This window comes from Terrapene carolina, unplaced genomic scaffold (genome assembly GCF_002925995.2).
Source record: "Terrapene carolina triunguis isolate 2854851 unplaced genomic scaffold, T_m_triunguis-2.0 Scaffold84, whole genome shotgun sequence".
In the NCBI taxonomy this organism is placed as follows: Eukaryota; Metazoa; Chordata; order Testudines; family Emydidae; genus Terrapene; species Terrapene triunguis.
The window spans coordinates 41,264,771-41,290,133 of NW_020664435.1; positions in this window are offsets into that span (position 1 = coordinate 41,264,771).

Consider the following 25,363-nt stretch of genomic DNA (forward strand, 5'->3'; position numbering starts at 1 on the left):
GGCACTGCGCACCCGGCCCGGCACCATGCCCGCGACCCCGGCCCCGCACCGCCGACCCCGGCCGAGCCCTCCCGATTTTCCCGGACATGCCCGGCTTTTGGGGATTTCCCCCCGGACGGGGATTTGAACCCCCAAAAGCCGGACATGTCCGGGAAAATCCGGACGTATGGTAACCCTACTTAATCACTACATGTTTTGACTATTGCAGTTCTCTTTTATTGTTCCCCTAAATCCTTATTGTCTACAGTTTGCATAATGCAGCATCCAGGCTACTCTTGAAATAGGTCATGTAACCTCCAGCACTGTCAATGACTTCTGACACATTTGTGAATCTGATTTTAAAACTTCTCCCTCCTAGTTTTCAGATCTTACCCCCACCCCCACCACTCCCCTTCCTACAACTTTCCTTAGGTGGGAAATTGCTCTTACATGTGCTGCCCCAGTGACATGTTCAACTCTCTTCCTCTTGTGAGCTATTAGTAACTTAGTCTCTCCTTAAATCTCCCCTCACAAGGTCTCTTTCTTCTCCCTGACCATAAACTAACTGTTGGTGGTCCTCTATATATGAGGGACTGTATTCTTTTAAATGTTTTATATACTTCATACTTTCAGTAAGGGAATGGATCTTTCTCCTGTACTGTGTATATTTTCTAAAAATAACAGACCACATTATTTGACTGTCTATAGCTTAGAGATTGAGTGGGTTCTCTATTTTAGGAATTTTACCATGTATCTGAAAACATGCTACATAGTTAAATAGCAAAGAGAGGCAAAAATGGAGAGGCATAGACAAGGAAGTAGTGATATATATATATATATATATATATATATACACACCTCTACCCCGATATAACGCTGTCCTCAGGAGCCAAAAAATCTTACCGTGTTATAGGTGAAACCGGGTTATATTGAACTTGCTTTGATCCGCCAGAGTGCGCAGCCCCCCCCCCCCCCGGAGCGCTGCTTTACCGCGTTATATCTGAATTCGTGTTATTGTAGGAGCTGGATTTTATAATGTACTATGAGAATTAATGTATGATTTGATTTCATCTTGTCAGCCACCCTTTTTGAATAGCAGAAAGGAATGACAGACCAGAACAATCCTTATGACTAATTATGGTCATCCTTTTGTTTTAGAATAAGTTATAAAGCTACTATGGTTTCCTATATGTATTACAAATTAGGAAGTAAGAGACAGGATTCTCTATTGTGTCTATGTTAAGTAGATTAGAGGAACATTGAAGGCCTGGGTCTCAATGTAAATTGTCTTGGTTATTGATTGTAAAACTTAGCAAGGTTTAATTTGCAATGCCCTTTTGCTCAATATAAAATACTACTGTTTGTATTCTCAATCTGTTTGTGTGAATGAGGAATGTATGCATCAGGAAAAGATAAGGTGTGAAGGCCATTGTTATAGCCAGAGTCAAGGAAGGAGGAGTGAGGAAACTTAAAGAACATCAAAGAATCATCAACGCGCATCCATAATGAAGGGCAGATTGACGACCCTGAGGTAAAGGCTGGCACCCCTAAAGACAATTGATTAAATCGGGAACAAAGGACAGGATGACCCTCTCGGAGGTGTATTGGAATGTTTACACCAATTAAGAAGTAACCGGTCACAAAGTGACACAGCAAAATCCATAGGCTTCAACAGAGAAGAAAACCTATAAGAACAGGGTGCTTTGCCATAGGACTTTGGGTTCGTCTTGCCACACTCCAGGAGCATCGGATCGCGACCGATAGAACCCCGCTCCCCTCTGCGACCAATCTGGCTGGCCACTAGATTGATCCAGACTCTGGACTGGTAACTATAAACATCACTGCAGGACTCTGTGTGTGTGTGTGTGTGTGTGTGTGTGTGTGTGTGTGTGTGTATCTAAAAAGCATATGCTAACTGTGGTATTCTCAATAAATGCTGTGTATTTACCTTCCTCTATAAAGATCCCGTGTGCTTTGTATAAGCATAACATTATATCAGGTCACGTTATATCGGGGTAGAGGTGTATATTTAAAAGAAATGGCAACATTGGTGCTAAAGCCTCCTCCACTGCAGCTCTTGCATGTGGAGAAGTCCACAGCTAAAGCTAGGAGAGATTGAAGAAATAAGAAAAGCCCAGTATCAGATGGGTGGGGAGAAGAGGGGAATTAGAGGCAAGGTCCAAGTTGTGGTATTCTGTATGCAGAATGACATGCCATTTTCTGTTTGTATGTATCTAATGAAGTAGGGAAATTATATGCAGCAAACAAGTTTGCACATGGAATGTAGGAATGGGCCCTCTGAGGGTTTATGAATATGAACAAAAAGTTCGAGTGTTTAGCATGAAACTCACTTTTAATCTCAAACTAATCTTTTTTAGCATATGGAGTTCATTAAAAGAGTATAAAACTTTTGTCAGTGGAGGCTTACTGTGCTTTATTTTTAAAAAATAAAAAAGAAATTGGATTGCTGTAATAGCAACTGCAGCTGACTTTCACCTCCTAAACAACAAGCATAAATCTAGTTTAGTGCTTCATTTAATAAACCCTCAGCTGCTAGCATTTCACAGTCTGCACAAACACTGTATGGCAGAATCTGTCTTCTAAAGTTAATATATAATCACTGTTTTGTGCTAGAAAATGTGAAGGTCAGTAGAAGTTACCTACTTTATATATTTAACTAAACGGACTATTACTGGATATCTAAATCTGCATAATGTGGGATACTTTTTAAATCACTGGTAGCAGCATAGCATGATTCTAATAACCTATAGGGCCATTAGCCTTCAGATAAAACCACCCCACTTCCCTTGAAGTAAATGGGAATTGTGTGCTGAAAGTGGTCACCCTTAATCTTTGCAATTGCCACAGATTACTTCAAACACTAAGAATTTTAGTTTGCCTAGGTATGCCTTAGGCTATGGGGAATACAGCAGACATGGTAGCATTTGTCTAGCTGTCCAAGGCAATTACTGGAAAGTTTAAGTGTGATGATGGTATCTGTGGGCAGAATTTGGCCCTATGAATTTAATTATATACCAACTGAGGCTATGTCTACATTTAAAACACCACTAGAGCACTTAGTGTAGACTCTTACTACAGTGACAGGAGGGTTCTACCATCGCTGTGTGGAATCCATCTCCCTGAGGGGCAGTAGCTAGGGCGACAAAAGAATTCTTCCATTGACCTAGCGCTGTCTACACTGGGGTTAGGTCAGCTGACCTATGTGTCTCAGGGGTGTGGATTTTTCACTCCCTTCAGAGACGTAGCTATGCTGATGTAACTTTTCAGTGTAGATCAGCCCTGAGACTAGGAAGAGTAAGAGACCAGAATAGAGGCCTACATAGACAGTGTTGTTGTCCTTGGGTAATGACTAAGCACATCTGACTTATCCTTCTAAGCTTTGTGCCATTCCCCTACCTATTGAGGAAGCACAGTGTATCCTGATTCTTATTCTGTTTAGCAAAAACTGCACATGCTTAGCTTGTGACTTCTGCTATAGATAGACATAAAATCAGGAACAATATGAGAGACTCCTTTAAATTAATACACATAAAGAATTCTTAATGCCTTTTGAACCAGAACATAAAATATTACTAAGTGGAAATTTTTTTAACAGTAATGAGCTGTATAGGCAATCCCCCCTTTTAATCCAGCAACAAGATGAACAGAATAAAATCATAGAACAATGAGGTAAAATAAAGAAATTGTTGTGGTGGGGAAAAATGCCTCTAATATGCAGAATAGTCTTAAAGTTCCATATCGGGAGTGTTGAGGAAAACTCTGATGTTAAATGAATAATGACTTTAGAATATGAAAATGGATACTCGTCTGGCTTTCTTTAGTTTGGATTATAAAGCAGATGTACATTCCGGTGAAACAAAGCCTCTTTCATTTCTGGGGTAAGAATGGTTGGTTGCATGTTAGAAAAATAATATGCTAAAGTGACTCAGTAACTCACCAGAAAAGGCAGAGGAGTACCATGGGAGGGGGCACTGAAGGGGGAGGAGGAAGCAATGATCGTTTTCAAGAATGGAGGGAAGACACTCCTTTAAATTTGAATAGATTGGATTTGGAAAGATGGAGAGACAATCCATACTTCAAAGATAAAGGTGAACACAACTATTATCACAGCTATCACTAATAACAAAAGGTTTAAGTGTAGACCTCCATTTACTACTATGGGAGTCACTATCCATATTCTGTAACATAATGCCAGTATAAGATGGCTATGATAATGAATGTATTAAGTCTCTGAAAATGCCCAGTTTGAAGTAGATGTTTCTAGTAGCCTAAGAAGTTAGATTTAGCTGAGTGTTTTTGTACTTAGTAAGTGTAGTGCGTTCTCTCCTGCATACTTACTGATGTAAGCAGAGTCAGGATGAGCTCTACCCTGACATCTGGTGGTGAATTATGGCGAGTGTGGAAAAGAACTCCAGGGGCGGATCTTGTTTGCATAGGCACACCCACACGCCTAGCATGAGCCCACAGCAACCGAAAGTGGTTACTTTGGCTGGTGTGGGATCCCCAGTTTCTCTGTTATTGGGGCAGGAAGAATAAAGTTTTGTTACCCTGATTCTGTGAATCAAGGCCAGTGGAACTGTTGTATGACAGAAGGACTGAGTGAATCCGTCACCATTACCTAAGTAGCATTTGCTTGTCAAGGGGCATGGGTTACAAAACCCAGTGAATTGAGAGAGGTTGGGGGCAGGTATTGGTACCTGGTGGTGTGGGGCCCCTGCGTGAGCCTGAAACACCAATTGTACCTTCTCTCTCCACTGTTGAATGTCAGAGCTAACTTTGATTCCCTTAGGAGTCTAGTTACAGGCTGCTGAGCTGAGTTCACTTTGGGCCACTAGTGCACCAGCACTGGGGCTCCCCTACTATGAGCTGAAATCACTATGAGCTGAAATCACAAAAGAGCTAAAGTTACTAAGAGCTGAGATCACTGAGGCTGTGTTAACTAGTGGGGGAGCCTGAATTGCTAAGCGGCTGGTGGAGCAGTTTGCGGGGACGGCTGGAGGAGCAGCTAGCCGAGTGGAGCCTCGCGGGGACGGTTGGAGCAGAGCGGAGCTGAGCGGCTCACAGGTCGGTGAGCGGAGCCGAGCAGCTGGCAGAGCGGAGCCTTGCGGGGACGGTTGGAGCGGAGTGGAGCCGAGCGGCTCACAGGTCGGTGAGCAGAGCAGAGCAGTTCGTGGGACGGCAGGAGCGGCTCACGGGACAGCAGGTGGAGTGGAGCGGCTCGTGGTGAAGGCTGCGGCGGAACCCCACGGAGAGGCGGCCGGTTGGTCTCGGATCACGTAAGGTGCCCCTTAACACCCTGCGCCCCTCCCCCCTGAACTCTGGGGCTGCACTGACCAGGGACAGAGACTTTGGGGGGTTGTTGGACTTTTGGGACTTTGGTGATTCTTGGGTTGCTGGACCCAAGAGACTTTGGGGTTGTTGGACTTTTGGGACTTTGGTTGCTGGTTTCAAGAACCAACGGGAAAGGACACGGCCCAATTTGCTGGGGTGGGTCTTCGCTCATGGTTTGATCTATGAACTCTAGTTGTGGTGTTTTCCCAATTTAATGCTATGTCGTTTACCTCATGTTATTAAACATTTTCTGCTACACCGAGGCTCTGTGCTTGCGAGAGGGGAAGTATTGCCTCTTCGAGGCGCCCAGGGGTGTGTGTAAGATTTTCCCAGGTCACTGGGTGGGGGCTCGAGCTGGTTCTGTGTCACGCTGTTGGGAAGGGACCCCTATGTACTGAACCCGGCCCTTGCTGCTATCAACTTGGCCTGGCAGAAGGGTTACACTAACTAAGCATTAAAAATGCAGCCACTAAGTGAAAAGAATGAGCAACAAGAAGCCAGTTGCATTAGTGCACAGACTATTTTAAAACAATGGTTGGAAAAAGAGAGCCTGACTTTAAAACAAACTTTTTTTTTTTTTTTTTAGAATTTTAGAGAAAACAAATGCAATAGTTTCTAGGATCTATCTAAACAGAGACGGCCAAATTCCATAATCACTTCTTTTGACCACGTTTACTAAGGACATAGGCCTAGATCCACAACTTCCATTGACTTCCTAACTAGCTTTGTGGATCTGCGCCACAGTACTCCCAATTCTTACTCGTGGGAATGGTCCTTACCCTCAAGCTTAGTCCCATTGTTTTAAGTAGGACTATTGCTAGGAGTGTTTGCAGGTATAGTAGATATTATAATTCCTTGAAGTATGCTTTATTCAGTTCTACTATTCCAGTACCGCTGTGCTATATGAACCTATACTTTTAAGTGCTAACAATATGGTTGGCACCATAATTTTTATTTTATTTCACTTCTTGTGGGCAGCCTGGAGAAAGTGAGTCTTAAGGAGGAACTGGAAGGTGAAGAGTGCTGTCTTAATGACCTGGAATAAGAAGGAAATTCCAAGTATGCATTGAATTTAAGTTACTCAGGGCCACTAGTACTAATATTTCCTTTTTAATCTCAGATTATAAATTCTTTTTCTGAAGATTCCAGATGCCTTCTCTACTGGTTGGATGTGCTCACATAGAGAACATAAGTAAACTGTGAAAAGAGGTGAGTGCCCCCAGAAACTGGATGTGATACAGCAGTCCTTTTCTCAGCCTTGGTGCCCACTGCAGGCTGCCAGTCAACCTTGGTGGGTCTTCAGTGGCTTGGCCCTCTGACCAAGTCACGAAGTCTGAGTGAACCCCTTCCAGGATATTAGTCTGTACTAAGAATTTGCAAATTGTCAGAATTTGTAAGCTGTCATGGGATAAGAGGGAAGGTCCTCTCATGGATTGGTAACTGGTTAAAAGACAGGAAGCAAGAAGTAGGAATAAATGGTCGGTTCTCAGAATGGAGAGAGCTAAATAGTGGTATCCCCCAGGGGTCTGTACTGGGACCAATACTGTTCAAAATATTCATAAATGAATCAGGAAAATGGGGTAAACAGTGAGGTGGAAAAATTTGCAGATGATACAAAACTACTCAGATAGTTAAGTCCAATGCAGACTGCGAAAGGCTACAAAGGTATCTCACAAAACTGGTGACTGGGCAACAAAATGGCAGATGAAATTCAATGTTGCTAAATGCAAAGTAATGCACACTGGAAAACATAATCCCAACTATACATATAGAATGATGGGGTCTAAATTAGCTGTTACGACTCAAGAAAGAGATCTTGGAGTATTTGTGGATCGTTCTCTAAAACATCCATTCAATGTGCAGCAGCAGCCAAAAAAGCTAACAATGTTGGGAATCATTAGGAAAGGGATAGATAATAAGACAGAAAATATCATATTGCCTCTATATAAATCCATGGTACACCCACATCTTGAATACTGCATGCAGATGTGGTCTCCAAATCTCAATATATATATATTGGAATTGGAAAAGATTCAGAAAAGGGCAACAAAAATTATTAGGGGTATGGAACAGCTTCTGAATGAGGAGAAAATAATAAGATTGGCACTTTTCAGCTTGGAAAAGAGATGACTAAGGGGGAATATGATAGAGGTCTATAAAATCATGAGTGGTGTGGAGAAATAAGGAAGTGTTATTTACCCCTTCTCATAACACAAGAACTAGGTGTCACCAAATGAAATTAATAGGCAGCAGGTTTAAAACAAACAAAAGGAAGTACTTCTTCATGCAACACACAGTCAACCTGTGGAACTCTTTGCCAGAGGGTGTTGTGAAGACCAAGACTATAACAGGGTTAAAAAAAGAACTATATAAATTTAATGGAGGACCGGTTCCATCAATGCCTATTAGCCAGGATGGGCAGGGACGGTGTCGGGAGCTTCTATTTGCCAGAAGCTGGGAATGGGCGACAGGGGATGGATCACTTGATGATTACCTGTTCTATTCATTCCTTCTGGGGCACCTGGCATTGGCCACTATGGGAAGACAGGACACTGGGCTACATGAACCTTTGGTCTGACCCAGTATGGTCGTTCTAAGGTAAACTGATTTTTCAAAGGTTTATAAATTGATCAAATTTGGGATTTTCTTGGGGACAAAAAAAGCATGATGCTTCTGCCAAATTTTGAGTCCCAGCTCGCAAGTATGGGGTTGGTAGGCCTTTTAAAAGAAAAGTTTGCTGGAATTTTTTAATATGGGCAAAACAATTAATTTTTCCCCTAGCCTCATTCTTTTCTGCTAATGGCTGCACAATTTTGGCTGAAACTTTCCAAAAAACATTAACCCTGAGGCAGACATCTAGCATGGAAAATTTCAGCCCAAAAGGTTAATGTTTGGTAAAATTATAAGCAACTGAAAACAGGGTCTTATAATGGGAAGTGTCAGACTACCAGACCCATCTATAATACAGAGCTCTTATAGTATAGATAATGTGGGCTAGCATAGTCACTCCAATTTTAAACTGAGAATTCTACACTATGTCAATACTGCATGTGAAATTATAGTACTGGCTGTGGACTCCCACGTCATCCTGTACTTGGTTAGCTGCAATTAATTTCACTATCTCCATTAGGCATTATGGCAGCCCAGTGCAATTGAAATGATTAATTAGCATATTTTGACAGTCATTTTGATTAGGTCCATTTGTTTCACATATAATTATTTGCTAATATCTCTGCAGCAACAAAAGTTATGGCGCATTACTGAAATGATTTTTTTTTTCAAAATAAAGATTGGTAGTAAAATTTGGATATATTTTGTAATTTCCAACCAACAATTTCCACAAGACACTACAGTATAGGTACTTCTTAATCATATATAACTCTAGATAATTGATTGCAATAAAACAGGTGGATTTTCTTTAAAACTACATATTCAAAATCCAGAAGGCATGAGACTACAACACATTTAAGGTAATTAGATCATAATTGTTGGTCAGGTTGGGATGGGTGCAGGGGAAGTATTGGACTGGCTCACAGTTCTCTACTCCTATCCAAAATGAACCACTAAGGACACTGAGAAACAAGTAATGTGAACCTACGCGGCTGACTCCAGTGTATTGCAACTAATAATTCGACTTGTGGCCTACTGGTAAGTTCAGCTCTTCAGTCACTTGCTAAGTTTTGGTATTGCATATTTTGGTCAGCAGTACTGCTTGATGAATCTCTGTTTTGGTGAGTTAATGATGATCACATTCTGCTTTTAAAATTATTTGAAAGAGTTTAAATGTGATTTCCTCCCCCCCAGCCTGATGGAGAAAGGATATCCTTTTGGCAGGATCAGCTCTTAGCTATGCACAATAACTTTAAAATGTTTGCAATTTAAAATGGTTAATTAAATGTTGAGGGTCTTATTTAGGATAGCAGAACCTGCTAATTCTATACCTCATACATATGGTCCACATACATAGCACTAATAAGGATTTTTATATTTTTTATTTTATTTATTTATTTAATTTATTTTAGTTCTAGTTTTAGATTACATGAAGTGCAAGGTTGTCTCACACTTCAATTGATTAAGTGTAGTTCACTTCTGCATCTAGATTTGATTATACAGCAAGTATGAGCTTGGGAGAGTAATTAAGAGTTTCATTCTCATTCTGCATCTCCCGTTCCATATTTAGATTATTAGCAGAACCCGTCAGGGTTTTTTTATTTATTTTTTACAAGATGTCACAGATTCACATTTGTTTGGCAGCAGACACAGAAGAATGTGCATTTATAAAACATCTTGAGCCCTTAATAATTAAGAGACTTCTCGGGATCAGTGACCTCCATCTTTTAGTTTATCTGTAGATACAGGCAGAAGTAGTTTTGGGAGAAGTGAATCAAAGACAGTTAAGCTGTTTAGACAGCAGCATTAATGCTGACTTTGATTACTTCTTAAATGTGTTCATAGTCTGCCATTCAAAACTGGCAGATGGCCAATAAAGCATTCAGTGAAGCTTATATCTGTCCATCCATTATTTGCATGCAGAATGTACAGTTTTTGTCTTGGACTATTATACATCTGTCTCACAGGAACATATGAGGTACCAAGTTCTGCATTGTACACTAACATCATGCTAATCATACAAATGAAGAAAGTGATACTCTTTTTGTGATCTGAATAATGCAATTCATTAATATACACCTTTGCTCTATAAAGAGCAGTTCACTAATTAGCATCCAGTTATCCACTACAGATATGTGATTTAAGAGAATACTTGTTCCTGCTAATATATCTGTTGATGAAACTTCAATCTCTCTGTCACTTGTTTTGAATGCAAATTATTACTTTTATCAAGTACAGAGCTGAACTATCCTACTGGACTTTTCATTTTCCTTACTGCCATACTGTGAAATCAAGTCTGAGCCTGAAACAAAGATTAAGTAACTTTTCTCCTTTTTCTTTTGCAAGTAATACCATTCATCATCTTCTAACTGAAAACCAGTGTAAAATAGCAGCAGCCAGGCAAACTGTTTATATTGCTTAGTGCTGAACAAATTTCAAACTTTAGTTGAATTCATATCTGAATCTCAGTGGAACTTATGCAAATATCTCTGCTCTAAATGTCAGCTTGAGACACCAGCTTTCTTTCAAGAATTTTGGTGCTGTTCGGTTCAGGCAGGGTCAGAAATAACACAATAGCTTTTCTCGAGGTGTTTTGGTACTTCTCCTTCCAGCTGAAATGGAAGTGCAAAATTTTTTTAAACCCTGAAAAATTTGGTTTAAGCTTTGAGTAAAGATTCTGGTCAGTTCTTGTTTCATCTCAACCTGTTCACCCATCCCTAAGAATGGATTTCATCCCTATTCCTTGCCCATCCCAGGTCAGAAGTGTGCTTTAGTTTACTGCTGGTTTGTATTTTGGCAATATTGAGGTTGCCTTAATGCATGCTTGTACATAGTATGTTGATCTGTAATGTAATTTCAGTTTATTCCCTTTGAGTTCCATATCAGGTCAAGAATCTTATAAATAAGAGAGATTATTTTAGCTTGGTAATGTGATATATGAGAAGCAAAAATTTGGTGTGTGTAAAACACACCATATTCCTGTAGGCTGTGAATCCAAATTCAAACCATAAGTAGTTTTGGTTTTGCCACTTGAAAGGGAAAACACGATGGTCTGATTCTCACCTGCTTTTCATCTTGCATAGTAATGTGCCAGCAAAGCAAGTGTCAAGCACCACTATTCTGATTTAGTAACATTTGCACTCTCCACAATGTAAATGATTACACACAGGCCCACCAATGGAGGGAGGCAAAGGGGGCAATCGCCGGGGCGGGCCACAGGGCTCCTAGGCACACGCGGGGTGGTACCAGCCGTGGCGAAGGCAGCTGAGTGGGCATGTGGAAGCCCAGGCTGTGCCCGAACAGCATGCCCAGAAGCCGCGCAGCTGGCAGCAGCTCACTGGGCACCAGCCAGTGCAGGTGCAGCACCGCGCATGCGCGCACACACAATTCAGTGAATGCCATTGTCACTTCACATATTTGTATCTTAAAAAAATATCTAGCAATATTCAGGAAGGCATCTTTGGAAATCATGTTTTCAGGCAGTTCAATATATCACTATCAGTAAGATTGGTCTCTGTCCAGAGATACAAAGCCCCACATTCAGCACATGCATACAAATGACTTTTCCTCTAAAGATCAGATAAAGTCCAATATTTTTCCTAGCAATGAAAATTTGTGTTGTATGTTTTATCTCAACTTCCTCTGCCGTAGCATATGTACTGTATGTGATCCTTCATATCCTATAAAGAATTAATTTCATACCAGGTAGTTGAAGGCTGCTATCAAATCCTGCCCCCCCCCCCATTCTTCCCTTCTGCAGACTAAGTCAGTGGTTTTCAAACTTTTTTTCTGGCGACCCAGTTGAAGAAAATTGTTGATGCCCGCAACCCAACGGAGCTGGGGATGAGGGGTTTGGGGTGTGGGAGGGGGATCTGGGCTGGGGCAGAGGGTTGGGGTGCAGGAGGGGGGTCAGGGTTCTGGGCTGGGGGTGCAGGCTCCGGGGTGGGGCTGGGGCTGGGGAGGAGGGGTTTGGGTGCAGGAAGGGGCTCTGGGTTTTGGGGGGCTCAGGGCTAGGGCAGGGGGTTGGGGTGCAGGAGGGGGTCAGGGCTCTGGGCTGGGGGTGCTGGCTCTGGGGTGGGGCTGGGGAGGAGGGGTTTAGGGTGGGGCTCAGGGCTGGGGCAGGGGATTGGGGCATGGGGTTGGGGCGTGGGCTTACCTCAGGTGGCTCCTGGTCAGTGGCAGTGCTAAGGCAGGCTTCCTGCCTGTCCTGGCACCGCGAACCATGCTGTGCTCCATAAGCGGCCAGCAGCAGGTCCAGCTCCTAGATGGAGGTGCGCAAGCAGCTCCGCGCAGCTCCTGCCCACAGGCACTGCCCCCGCAGCTCCCATTGGCCAGGAACCAGTCAATAGTAGTGAAGAGCCAGTGGTCGGACAGGGGTAGTGGGCAGAGCCCTGTGGCATACCCGCCTAAGAGACAGACGTGCTGCTGGCCACTTCCGGGGCGCAGCGCGGTGTCAGAACAGGTAGGGACTAGCCTGCCTTAGCTGGGCAGCACCGCCAACAGGACTTTTAATGGCCCGGTAAGCGGTGCCGCAACCCAGTGCCTTATATTCTGCGACCCAGTACTGGGTCACGACCCGCAGTTTGAAAACCACTGGGCTAAATAAGCCCAGTTCCCTCAGCCTCTCCTCATAAGTCATGTACCACAGCCCCCTATCATTTTTGTTGCCCTCCACTGGACTCTCTCCAATTTCATTCCATAATGTATTCATTTAATTTAAAATAACGATTTCTACTTCTGATATTTAGGCTCACAATTTGTTTAATGCTGGTGCTGTAACTGGAAAAAATAGTTAACTACATCAAGCAAGGCCACAACTTATGTATAGTGGGTTCTAATGTGTAATCAATAAGATAAAAAGTAGCGTCTTAAACCTCAGTCATCCCTTTCTAGGGGGCCCATTGACTATTCTGCCCTGGGGCCCGGAATTGCTGTCAGCAGGCCTGATTACACAAAGTACAAGATGGGAGAATCAGGCTGAGTGATTTTGGTTTTGCCCAATACAAAATCGTTTAAGTGATAATGATGTACTATTGCACTGAAAAAACCCTCATGTGTTGTGCATCAGTTTATCATGTGTTCTATTCCATAAAGAAAAGACTGTGTTTTCACTCAGTTCCTATACTATGCTGCTGCATGAATGAGTAATCCACACATTTGTCTTCCAAATCCAGTGTAGGCAGCACAACCTTAATTTCTCATAAAATATTCTATCATCAAACAAAATTTGAATGCATGCATACCTGCTGTGACCCCTACTCTGCCCTCCTTTCCTCTTTCTGGCTCTGAACAATTGGAACAATAATTGTTGTAATTTTTAACAATACGGTTCTTTGTGTTTGCTTATTTTGAATGGTAGGATATGAGGGGAGATCAGCTGTCTGCTTAACTTTTTGTCAGTGCAATACAAATGTCAGACTTATAAAAATGTTTAAGCAGAATCAAATGTTCATTAGCATTCTGAGTGCTCACTTTAATTACAGAAAACTCCTATTTTGTATGCCTCACTGGAGGAATGCTAACTAAAGTCAGAATATCAATGAGACTATATTTCATAATAACTTAATATGACAATCTTTTTCTACTAACAAATGGCCCAGTAAGGGTCACAGTTTAACATTGATTAGCAAAGTAAAGTGCTGGTTCGAAAAATGCATCATAACTGAAAACAATTTTCAGACTATCTGGCAGAGGTGTGTGGTTTGGGGGTTTTGGTTGTTGGTTGGTTTTTTAAGAACTGACAGATACAGATTTTTATATATACAAACAGCTCTGCATACTGGTGTTTCTGAACTACTGGTTTAATTGCCAAAATTCTTAAATCCTTCTTGACAGGTTCACAAAGACCATAACAAGAAGCTCTAATAGGGTATATAAATGAATACTGTATTCCTAATTGGTGACAACTGGAGATAGTCTGTTCTAAGTATTATCAATATATTCTATAAATAGGCACCTATTTAATTCTGATCTGGATGATCCGATTTTATTTAATTAGTACTGACAACATGTTCCATGTTGTCCAATAAACATACAGACATGTCATGCACTGAAGAGCCTACCATTTAAGGAATAGATTGTGGCTTTAGCTGAAGCCTTTGCAAGGGGTAGCACGTAGTTGCACTGGCCAAGGAACAGAGACCCAGAATGAGGAACAGTCTGGTTCCTGGTTCTCTCCTTTCCCTGGGTGGGGAGTGAGGGGTAAATACAGATTATTTACATTTTTATGTTAGAAAATGGTGCATGATGCATTTCTTATTTACTGGACAATTTTTTTCTCATGAAGTGCATCAAACTAAATTTGGATGAAAATTGGAAATTTTGAAGTTGTTTTTTATTAGTTAAATGAAACTGCTTTAAATGTGCTGGATACTTAAGAAAAATGTTTATCACAACATGTTTTGCATATAGAACTGACAGATTTATTAAACAAAGGAAGTATTAATGGTAGTTAGAAAATTAATGGATTGCATCTGGTCATCATGGGCTGGGTTTTTAAAGGTATTTAGGTGTCAAAAGATGCAGATAGGTGCCCAGTGAGATTTTCAAATGGGGGTTAGGCATGTAGCCTGCTTAGGTGCTTTTGAAAATCCCACTAAGCACTTAAACAGGTTAGATGCCTAACCCCCATTGAAGTCAATGGGAATTATGCACCTAATTTAAGGCATTTTTGAAAATGTCACTGGGCACCTTTCTTTAAGTGCCTAAATAGCTTTGAAAATATAGCCCACATTATTTAAGATTTTAGGGCTAGTAGATCTCATCCTCTCCCACTTGATTTTTATTCATTGATTGAAAGAGGAAAAACAAGCTTTCCTGCTTTTTAAATTCCTGGTTGATTTCTCAGCTTTGAATGAACTAGTCCCAATGAAGAAAATATTCTGTCTGCCCCTGCTAGCTAAACTGAAACCCAAAGTAATTAAGATAAAACTTTTATGCACAACAGAAACTGAAAGTACTTTATATTTTTCAAAATGCAATACAGGAAAAGCCTTTTTATCTGGCATGTTGGTGGAATGGGAGGTGCCAGTTAGTCAAAAATTCTAAGAGTTCTACTTACTGAGGGAGGGAGTTTGGGTGTGGGAGGGCTCAGGCTGGGGGTAGGGGCACAGGAGTGGGTGTGGGGTGCAGGCTCTGGGAAGGAGTTTGGGTGCCGGAGGGAGCTCAGGGCAGGGGGTTGGGGCACTGGAAGGGTTTCATGGTGCTGGATCCAGGCGGCGCTCATCTTGGGCGGCTCCCCACAAGTGGCGACATGTCCCTGCCACTCCTAGGTAGAGGTGCGGCCAGGCAGCTCTGTGCGCTGCCTCTGCCCACAGGCACCGCCCCTGCAGCTCCCATTGGCCGCAGTTCCTGGCCAATGAGAGCTGCAGAGCCAGTGCTCAGGGCACGGCAGAGCAGGGCAGGGGCAGCACACAGAGTCCCTGTGGCCATTCCACCTCCTAGGAGCAGCAGGGACATGTCGCCACTTCCTGGGAGCCATGCAGAGCCAGGTAGGGAGCCTGCCAGCCCCGCGCGAACCAGACTTTTAATGGAGATATCAGAAATGTCGGTTTCTAGAGCTTTATGGTTGGTAAAGTGCTGGATAACAGCTTTTACTGTACCAGCATTCACTCCACTGAAAATAATATATACTTAATGCAGCATGTGACACTGACATATTTATAAAGCTTGAGCTGACCTCAAATTAAAGATGGTTTTTCCCCTGATTCTGTAGTTAATAAAAATGCAGCACTCTTTCCTTAAAATGTGTCGAGGGTTCATTGATGCACCATATTTTTTAAAATTATTTATTTTTTATTTACATGATTTTAATAGACTCTTGTAAGGTTAGCCCTTAACATAGGTTGTCAGTTTCAAACAGGTTTATTCTAAGAAGAAATATTTAAATTTAAAATGTGATTCAAATAAAATCCAGGTTTTTAAATCAATGTTTATTCACCCTATTGTAAATTAAACCTGCGATTTGGGTGCCAGGCTGGGATCTTTCTTCCTGGTTCATAATCACTGGCAATAAGAGCTCTGTTAGAGGCCAAGCTTTCTGTTGGATTCCAGTGCTCTCAGTGAGCTAAGCTCCTCTTTAGACATAAATTTGGGAAAATTGCCCTAGGATTTTATTTTAATCATATGTTTTAGAATTGATTTCTAGACAACTAAGCCCCACAAAGGCATTATATATGTCACCTTTGCTCCCCTCCACCACCCCTCCTCTCCTCAACTATTCCAAGCAGAGCTCAGAAGCAGCCTAGTATCTAGCCCACATCTATTCAGAAGCAATGGAGGTGATCTTGGCAAGAAGAGGAATATGATCCAATATTCTCATACCATAGTTGCAAAGTGTGACGTATACTTGCTCTGTGGGTAATAAGGAAGTGTTCTTTTTCCAATCCTGCTTACATGGAAAACAATCCTGCAATGACTGAGGGCCAATAGAATGTTTATTCATCAAGAGTTGACCCCAAAGAAGAACAATTTGATAGCAAGTGCAGCTGGCACATTTGCAAGGCAACTGGAATCTCAGAGATAGGGTGACCAGACAGCAAATGTGAAAAATCGGGACAGGGGGTGGGGGGTAATAGGAGCCTATATAAGAAAAAGACCCAAAAATCAGGACTGTCCCTATAAAATCGGGACATCTGGTCACCCTACTCAGAGATGATTGCTTGTCTGAAGCATCAGATATAGTGAAGGTCTCTGCTGTTCACAAAGATGCAGTTCGGTAGCATGCTGATTTGTATGTGTAAGCAGAGTCTGAATGAACTCTCCGCTGACATCTAGTGGTGAGCTGTGGAAAAAGACTTCAGGAGCTGATCTCGTTTGCTTGGACACACCCACCCTACCTAGGTGCTCAGCATGATGGGATTGCTTGCCCAAATGATCACTTGTGGCTGGTGGTGGATCCCCGTCTTCTTGTTATTGGGGCAGGAGTAATAAAGGGTTGTTATCCTTGTTGTGTGAACCGAGGGCAGCGGAACTGTACCTGGCATACCCCGATGGAGGGACTCACCCTCAACTGAACAACACTTGCTAGGCAGGGGACATGTATTCCACAGCCCAATGAGTTAAGAGAGGGTGGGGACAGGTACTTGTACCTGGTGGTGTGGGCCGTGTTTAAGGGTCCTAGACACCACTTGACCATTCCTCTCTCCATGGTGTAATAAAATAGCTAATTTAGACTCAATGGAGAGTCTTGTTACATACTGCAGAGCTGAAATTACTGATACAGTGCTAGATACAAAGTATTAGACCTACTTTGGGACACTGTCTCTACTGCAGGAGACTGCCCCAATAAAAGCTGAAATCACTGAGAACTGTGTTAAATGGGGGGCCCTGAAAACATCTTGGTGAGTGGCCAGCAGGGCAGCTGGTGGAGAGGCGCAGTGAGTGAGTGCCCGAGCAGCGGAGCATGTAAGGTGGCTCCTTACCCCCCCCCTTCCACACAGATGGGAGGTGAACTCTGTGGATAGAACCTCTGAACTCTGGGGCTGCACTGGTCAAGGACAGCAATTGTGAGTGGGGTGCAGAGAAGGGATGGGCACATTAAAGGGACTTTTGGGTTGCTGGACTTAAGAACCTGAGGGGAAAACGACGCTGCCCAGCTTACTTTGGGGTGGGTCTTTTGCTCATGGTTTATGTTTATGAACCCTAGTTGTGGTGTTTTTCCAAATTAATGCTGAGTTAATTCCCTCCTTTTTATTAAAAGTTTTTGCTACACTCAGACTCTGTGCTTGTGAGAGGGGAAGCATTGCCTCTTAGAGGCACCTAGGGGGTGGTGTGTAATTGTCCCAGGTCACTGGGTGGAGGCTTGAGCCGGTTTTGTGTTGTATTGTTGGAAAGGAACCCCTAGATACTGAACCCGGCCCTTGTTGCTGTTGGCTCCACCTGGCAGAAGGGTTACATATGTTAACCCCAATCCTCCTCCTTCCCATCTCAGAATCCTAGGTCTGTTACTGCTGCCTTGATTGCTGCCCTGTCCCTCCTCCCAGGGCTCCGGCCGCCCTCCCCCCCGGCGCCTTCCCCCCGGCCGCCGGGGGGGAGAGCGGAGCCCCCACCGGGGCTCGCCGCCCTCCCCCTGGGGCTCCGGCCGGAGGCTTTTTTGCCTGGGGCGGCAAAAAAGCCAGAGCCGGCCCTGCTCTCTGACAGCAGAAAGCTGGTTGTGGCTCTTTCCAGACCTGTCCATGCTGTTCTATGCATCTACCAGAGAGAATCACATACAGTCATTTTCAAATGATTAATGGAATGTAATTCCTATAGCAATAATTCCTGCATAACACATGCTACTTGCTTTCCAGTACTGCTTAGAGGCTCCGGGCAGGATCAGGGTCCCATGGAACAGACTGTGGTACAAACATATAAGAGAGTCTCTACCCAAAGAGCTTACAGCCTATCCCATGAATGCTTTAAGACACAATAAACATCAATTTACAGAATATATGTCAACAGATTTTAATTCAGTGAAATAGCTGCAAAATCCTGGCCCCACTGAAGCCAATTGCAAAACTCCCATTAATTTCAGTAGGGCCAAGATTTCACCCAAAGTCTTTGGTATACATGCACATGTATTCTATACATGTCAAGCTATTTCAAGTTGCAATTCCCTTAATCATTTCTCACTAGTGCCTTGGGGTTGGCTAGATCCTCAATGTGTTTCACCAATGCAAGCTGACAAGGGCGTGACATCATTAGCCAAGTTTCAACCCCACTGACCTTATCACCATGGCTTAATCTGCTGGGTCTGTCATCCCTAATAGTGTTGTTGAGAATTCCTTTATCAAATTTGTTGCTGGCCCACCAACTATGTGGTGGTGGTGTGAGATCTGAGTTTGTGGAACCAAGTTAATGAAAAATATGCACTCAGGAGTTACTGTATGTCCGTAAACTTCTAAAGCCAAATGCAATAAGAAGAGTTTGGGTAATTGGTTTCAGAAGTGTAACTTTAACTCTGCATTTCCTTAGTTGCTAATATTTATGGTTTAGTTTTTTTAATTCTGACATTCTTGAAAAGTATTAGGCACTCAAACCCCTGGGATATTGTGGCAATCTTAAGTTTATTATGGGAATCTGACATTTTGATTCAGAAGCTAATAATAATATTTTGCGTATCTATGGCTTTCATCCAAAAATTTCACACCATTTTACAAACATGACCACTTTGATTTAATTAAAAGATGCATAAGGATCACGTCAGCTTCTGTTAGAAATGAAGCTACTTCTGGAATGGAATGCAGCAACATTACACATAGGTTTAGAAGGCAACAATAAGGATCCCCTAGCTAACAGGGGCAATTAAGTAGACAGAACTACCTGAGCTGGAATATGGGAAAGACACCAGGGTTAACACTTTTTACTCTTGCAAAGTTTGCCATATGAAATTCAGTGGTCAGGACCTTGGTTTTATATTTTATCTCAAAGATGGCACCTCTAGCAGCACAATGCCCTAGCACCCACCCAGTGAGTTTAGTGCTGCTGAAATATATCCAGCCAACTACACTGGAAACTCTAGTGCTGAGTTGGAGGGAAAAGTACAAACTGGTAGATCACCAGTATTTTACACATGTTCCATACATACAATTCCCTTGGCCATCAGGGGGAGTCCTACATGTTGAACCACCACAGGCTATGCCAATTAACTTGTATATTTCCTCAAACACCAATACTGGCCACTTTGGAAAGACAGAACCATATTCTAGTCAACTTACTCATGAATGAGCAGAATTTGGCCCATACAGTGTATTGTAAATGACTATTTTTGTTGCATTGATTTCTGTCTACTGTATGATACTGTAATGTGTCTAGCACTGTAGTATCAAAGCACCAGTTAAAAATACCCCAAACCTAAATTAAGCACCTCGTTTTGATTGATCTTTATACATGTTTTAATTTTCATGCTTTGCAACATGTTAAATGCCTAATCCATAAGCTCTATGGTTCACATAATTATTCTTACAACACCATATTTATTTATGTGGACATGGAAACAATGAGAGACAGACACAATGGTGTGGTGCTCTCTGCATTTAACACGTTTATTTAAAACTATTAACTAACTGGAGTAACCACTCCAACTACCCAGCAGTGCAGCTCCAACTGGCATCAGTGGCCTCTTGTGTACGATAAACCTATATGAGGCCATGAGCCCTCTACACCCTCAGGCCTCCCAAGAGAGCTTAATTGGAAGCCATAGTCCTGCCCTGTTCACCTCCTCCTAGCCAGACAGAGAAGAGCTAAGATGATGGCAGCTACAAGACGTAGAAGCCATCTCTCTCACCATGCTAGGCTGTGGCCAGGACCGATACCCAAGAACAATACCAGGCAGTCCATTGGACCCTGTCAAAGTTGTGACAGTTGTAATTTAATCCCCTAATGCCTTACGGGTGGAAGGTGAAATAACCCACACAGCAGTTTGCCAGTTTTGCCATATGGGAGAAATCCTTTCAGACCCCCAAACTGGAGATCAGATAAGCCCCTGGCATCATCAGAGATCCAATACCAGAATTATGGTGGGAAGGATGGGGCTGAAACGAGTCCACAATGGTCATCCTAACTGTTACAGTTCACTGCCTAATCTCCCTCACACAAATGGGAGTCAATCATCCACCCCACCACACAATGGTGGCAGAAGTGGGTGGGATGGGCCCAGAGCCTGGGCCTAAATGCAGCATGTGACACTCTCCCCTTCCTCCACCATCCTGCAGCATGAAGCAGTGGGAAAAGGGGGGAAAAACAGGCCCCACAAACTGAAGGGGTTGTGGGGAGAGGGAGAATGCAGAACACTGTCTCAGCTGCTCCCAGTTGAGATCTCTTCCCATGCTGACCCAGAAGATGTCTCCTCTGCTTCCTGCCCTATCAAAGCTAGCAGGATGAGCATTTCTGCTACATAAAAGGTATGTTTTTATATGCTTTAAAGCTTTTTTATACTATGGTGCACTATACGAAGCTTAAGCATCTGATAACTAGGCCTATTTTCCTCTTAAAGTGCTTATCTTGAATGATCATACAACTATTTCATTGCAATTGGACTTCCAGTGCCATAAAATATTAAGTCAAAATACTGTCAATAAATTGGAAACGAAGGTGTCAGTGTTTTGCTTGTACAATCTTGAGGATATCTTTTGGCCTTATTACATTTTGAGTGAAGATGATGATGTACTGTTGTTTTTGCAACATTTCAAATTTATTTCACAAAATAAATCACATAAAGGGCTGTCGTAATGGTCCCAATAGCATGACAGGAAAAAGGAATTGTTACAGCCACACTTCTGTGACCAGTGAAATAGCTAACAATTTGTTAAATAACCCATGAGTGGATTAAACAGGCATATGATCAGTTATGTGACTGCCAAACCAAAGCAGAAACCAATTAGAATCCACCAAAAAGAATTCCAATGAAAACAGATGCATCTATCAAAACCTAATTAGATTTATATAAAGAAGCAAACATCCACTGAGACATTATATAACCAGTGAGTTTCTTTGTAAACATTCTGTAGTATAAGGGATGGCTGGTAAATATACAGCTGTATTATTTTGTCATGTTTGCAGAGTGTTGAATGTTTTTTAGAATTTTAATATTCCTCCTGTAATAGTTTCAGGTCAATTACTTCAGAGGAATTGAATTAGTCAGTTTTAGATGAAATGACATGGAGTTATCCAGAAAATTGTAACTATTAATTTTTTTCATGGGCAGTCTTGCAAAAAAACCGAACACATTCTTAAGTACTTCATGCATTTAAACCGAACAGAGAGATGCTATAGATAGAAAAACTTGTTAAGGTCTGTGTACCTATTGGGTTCCGGGAAGTGGGCGGGCGAAGCCCGCCCACTGCTAAAGGATCCCCCCCCCCAGCCTAAGGGGGGGACCCACAGGACCTAAAACCCAAATGATTACGGGGGACAACTAATGTAAAAACAGGGACAGGAGTGCGATTAAAGGGTCAAAAGAAGGGAACCTGACGGGGACACCGAGCAGAGAACCCCGGACAGTGCCCACTGCTCCTCAAAGGTGTCAAGGGAGCCAGTGGACGCCGCCCAGAGGAACTCTGCCCGGATACGTGAACGGACAGAGGATTAAGGTCTGTGTAGTGGGGCAGTTGCCCCACTCTCCGAAGAGTATGGGCTGTGGCAGGCCAGTGGGCCTGTGCAGCCAGGGAGCCAATGGGAGAAGGGCTTACTAGGAGCCAATCAGGGCCCAGATTGGAGGCAACCAATCAGGGCCCGGCTCAGCCCTATAAGAAGGCTGCTCAGGGAGAGGAGAGTCAGTCTGTCCCAGGCCTTTGACAGGGGAAGGTCTATCTCCAGAGCTGGGAGACTAGCACCTGGGACAGCACAGCGCTGGGCAGGCCCAGGGGAGCAAAAGGTAACTCCAGCCCGGTGTCTGCCAGGCTGCAGGCCCTGAGGGGAAGGGCCTAGCCGGTGTGAGGGGCCGAAGGGGAAACGGTCCAGGGACGTGGACAGATGGAGGGAGAGAAGGAGGGCAGGATGGCTGCCACTAGACGGTCCCTGGGTTGGGACCCAGAGTAGTGGGTGGGCCTGGGTCTCCCCCCCCATCCCCCTTGCAGTTCACCCAGCCATCGGCCGTAGGGAGCGGCCAACATAGACCTGCCAGATCCCTGACAAGAAGGGATTAGACTCAGAGGGTGTGGTTGGACATGGTGGCTGGAATGTAGGACTGCTGATCACCCAATCCCCGGAAGGGGTATAGATGGACTGAGGGGCACTGCTGGAGGGCAATGGTCCTGAAGAGGATGCCATGAGTTGGTGAGCGATGTGGGCTCAGAAGCCAACCAAGGGCACGACAATGGGCGGGATACCACCGAGAGGGGACGCTCCACTGGACTGAGCTAATTCCCGGAGTAACCAGTAGGAGGCACTGCGGTGGTGAGTCCCAACCTTGTTACAGTCTGATTTGTACAACAAACTAAAAATGTAGAATAATGATGGGTTTTGGTTCGTTCAGTGCTGTCAAGAGGAGTTACTGTTCCACAATTCTGATGCATAATATGTTGGTTTGATTTTATTTTATTTTTTTGCAGTAATATTTGAGATGCTGGGGAAGAAAAGACACAAATAGTGATAAATGCCTCTAGCCGAACGCAAGCACCAATCTGAAATACTATTGGCTTACTCAGCAAAAAAACCCACAAGGCAAAAAAGGCAAGATCTCTAAGTCAGATTCTTCAGCAACAGTAAATAGACTAGCCCCCTTCAGAGCACAGGTCCTACACAGTTATTCTTAGAGAACTAAGACCAAGGAATTTGCCTCAAAGATTTCTGTTGATAGTCTTACTGTAGCAATGTCAGGATACTTTTTTTTTTTAAACATACCCCTTGTGCTTCAGTTGTTTCTCACACTCCTGGGTTGTTCACTCACACATGAAACTGTTGTGTACCATGAACTATAACCTGACTTTTTCAGCTATAGTTCAATCTTTCACAGTGTACAGTGCTTTCATGCAGCCTGTGTGGTGTGACTGATCACTATACCGAAGGTACATCTGTATGCTACTTTGACTTTCCCCCCGTAAACAAAGAAATGAATAACAGAGGTAAAAGGTTAAACATTCTTGCCCTCTTTGCCTGTGCCTCTCTTGGTGCTAGGCCAATTTTGGACCCAGTATTCTCTCACTACCAAACCAGCAACTGAACAATTAGTCCCCTCGTCCCCTATTGCCTTCTTCCAGAATTGAATTAATCAAATTCTTCTGTCTGGAGAAAATATGGTTAGTATTTTTGAAGGGTTCATTTTCTAGTTGAAGATGAGTAGAAAATGAACCCTTCAAAAATACTAACCATATTTTCTCCAGACAGAAGAATTTGATTAATTTCAGACTGGATAATAGAAAAGATGTTTGTTTTTAAGGTACAGAAGGGTGAGGGGAAATAAGTGTTTTTAAACACAGTTCCTAATTGTCAGACAAAGTTTAATATTAGCAGAACTCTTCAGTTACATTGACATCTGAACTGCCAAGGCGGAGTATAAAAGATTACCATGTTCCACTCTGTTTGGCTCATGTTCGTGTATATCATTTCAGAGATACAGTGGAAAGACACACTTACCTGTAGAAAATGGAATATTCGTGCACATCCCCTTTTCTGTGGGTCAGTTATGGCCAAGTCCTGCAGATTTTGAGAATACACAAAAAGCAACGTCTCAGTTGCTGATGGAATATTCTACCCCCCTTTTAAAATGCAGCTTCCTATTTCAAAACTCCCATTAAGTTTTTTTTTCTTTCTTTCAGTCTCAAACTGTATCCTTCTAACACGTGTATCACATGGATTTTTATAATGTCTTATCTCTGCTTATAGATCCACAAAAGCAGTTATCAGAGACTTCATGTAAAATAATCCCCCAATCAATATGACGGCAAAAGGGACTGAGCTGGGCAATATCGAACCATGCTGGTCTGGGTTTCTTGAGCAATGTTCCTTTAGTCAATGATTCTGTATAATTCCTCCAGTCCCTGGCAGTAGTCACTGCTAAACTAACATTCAGATAGGTCATTTAGACCAGAGGTTCTCAAAGTTTGGTCCGCGAGCTCCATTTAGATGGTCCATGGATAGTTCCCTCTAAGGTGCGCGCGCCTGAGCGGCCGCACATGAGAATGAAGGGCCACCCACCTAATTAGTGGAGCCACGCCTGAGCGGTTCCACTAATTAGGTACCTGGACACTGCAGAAGATGGACATGAAAGGTGAGGTGGTGGCCTTGGGGAGAATAGGGGGTAGGTGGGAGGGGGCAGTGGGTGAGAAGAGGGGGTTGGGGGAATTTGGGACATGCAGGTCTGCAGTGGCCAGAGAAAGAGGCAACTTTCCCCAGCTCTAAGGCTCTGGCTGCTGGGGAGAGACGGCCCTCTTTCCCAGCCTCAGCTCTGTGGCGGGGGAGAGACCCCACTCCTTCACAGCCCCAGCTCAGGGGCTGCTGCGGTGAGGGGAGAGACCCCCCCCCCTCCTTCCCAGCCCCAGCTCGGGGGCTGCCGTGGCAGGGGAGAGATGGCACATCCATTGCATTAGAAAGGTGAGACTACTGATATTAAAATGAGTTGTGTGCTTTTATTTGTAGAACAAAAACATTGTTTTTTTTTTTATATATAGCACTTTTATCCAAAGCACTTTACAATAGTTAACTAACAGTACAAACAACATTTGGAAAGGTCATTAAGTGATCCGCCGAGACCCTCAGAAATTTTCGGGGGGTCATGGGGGGGGGGGGGAGTTTGAGAACCACTGATTTAGATTCCCTGCATTATATACGCTGACTTTGTGACATAGGGCTGGGTGAATGCACAACTTCAGTAGTAAAAATATGAAATGAAAATGTCAACAGATGAATTAGGAAGGCTTTACCACATCATGGAAGACATTGGTTTTTATATAGTTATTGGCCCATATTGACTTCAGTTTGATTTGTTTGTTTTTAGTTAGACACT